The sequence below is a fragment of the Gossypium arboreum genome, chromosome 2 (genome assembly GCF_025698485.1).
Source record: "Gossypium arboreum isolate Shixiya-1 chromosome 2, ASM2569848v2, whole genome shotgun sequence".
NCBI lineage: Eukaryota > Viridiplantae > Streptophyta > Magnoliopsida > Malvales > Malvaceae > Gossypium > Gossypium arboreum.
In genome coordinates this window covers 100,517,829-100,518,793 of record NC_069071.1, presented here as the reverse complement: position 1 = coordinate 100,518,793, position 965 = coordinate 100,517,829, and the positions used below count along the sequence as shown (strand labels likewise).

The window sequence follows — 965 nt, the reverse complement described above, 5'->3', positions numbered from 1 at the left end:
TATGACTAGTGGAAACCTATTGGAACCATTAGTTTATGATATTGAGACCGAGAAAATTGCTCACAAAAATAGGAGAGAAGTTAGAGAAGCAATGCAAGGTCAACAATTTTTAATATATGATCAAAAGGAAAATGATATTATTGTTGAGAGGTATGATAACCAAAATAATTAGTAGCCCTTTACACCTCTTGCTCCTTGTACTATGTTTGATTATGCTAAGCCTATTCTGATTGGGGTCGAATCAAGTATCATCAGACTGACTATTGTTTCAAACCATTTTGAGCTAAAGCCGAACACAATTCAAATGATACAATGGTATGTTTAGTTTGATAAGTTGCAAGATGAAGATCCAAATGCTCATTTGGCTAACTTTCTAGAGATTTGTGACACATTCAAGATTCATGGCATTGCTGATGATGCCATACATTTAAGGTTGTTCCCATTCTCTTTGAAGAGCAAGGCAACACAATGGTTAAATTCACTTCCACGAGGTTATATCATGACTTGGGATCAAATGATTGAGAAGATTTTGTTAAAGTATTTCCCACCAAATAAAATAGCTAACTTGAGGAAGGATATCTCTTCTCTTTCTCAAATTGAGTTGGAGACATTATATGATGCATGAGAGAGATTTAAAGATCTTTTGAGAAGATGCCCTCATCATAGGTTACCTTTGTGGATATGAGTTCAAACCTTTTACAATGGTTTAAATCCCTCTACTTGGTAACTGATTGATACAATAGCTAACGGAACATTGAATAATAAGACATCTGAGGAAGCTCAAGAATTTATTAAGGAGATGACACTGAATAACTGTGACAGCCCGATTTTTACCCTAGTCAGAACGGTGGTTTCGGGACCACGAATCCGAGTAAAAAAAAGTTATTATTTATTTATTATTTATCTATGTTTTGAATGCATGAATTTGGTTGGCGTGAAATTTTATTTTAAAATTTGCATCATTT

At 34.0% G+C, this 965-nt stretch overlaps 1 non-coding gene across 1 annotated transcript; it reads right to left on the bottom strand.

The window, feature by feature from the left end:
- Positions 1 to 562: 562 nt before the first annotated feature.
- On the bottom strand, positions 563 to 669 carry LOC128289648 (small nucleolar RNA R71). The gene has a single exon (XR_008279292.1). It is a non-coding gene; the product is annotated as a small nucleolar RNA R71 (small nucleolar RNA).
- Positions 670 to 965: the final 296 nt, after the last annotated feature.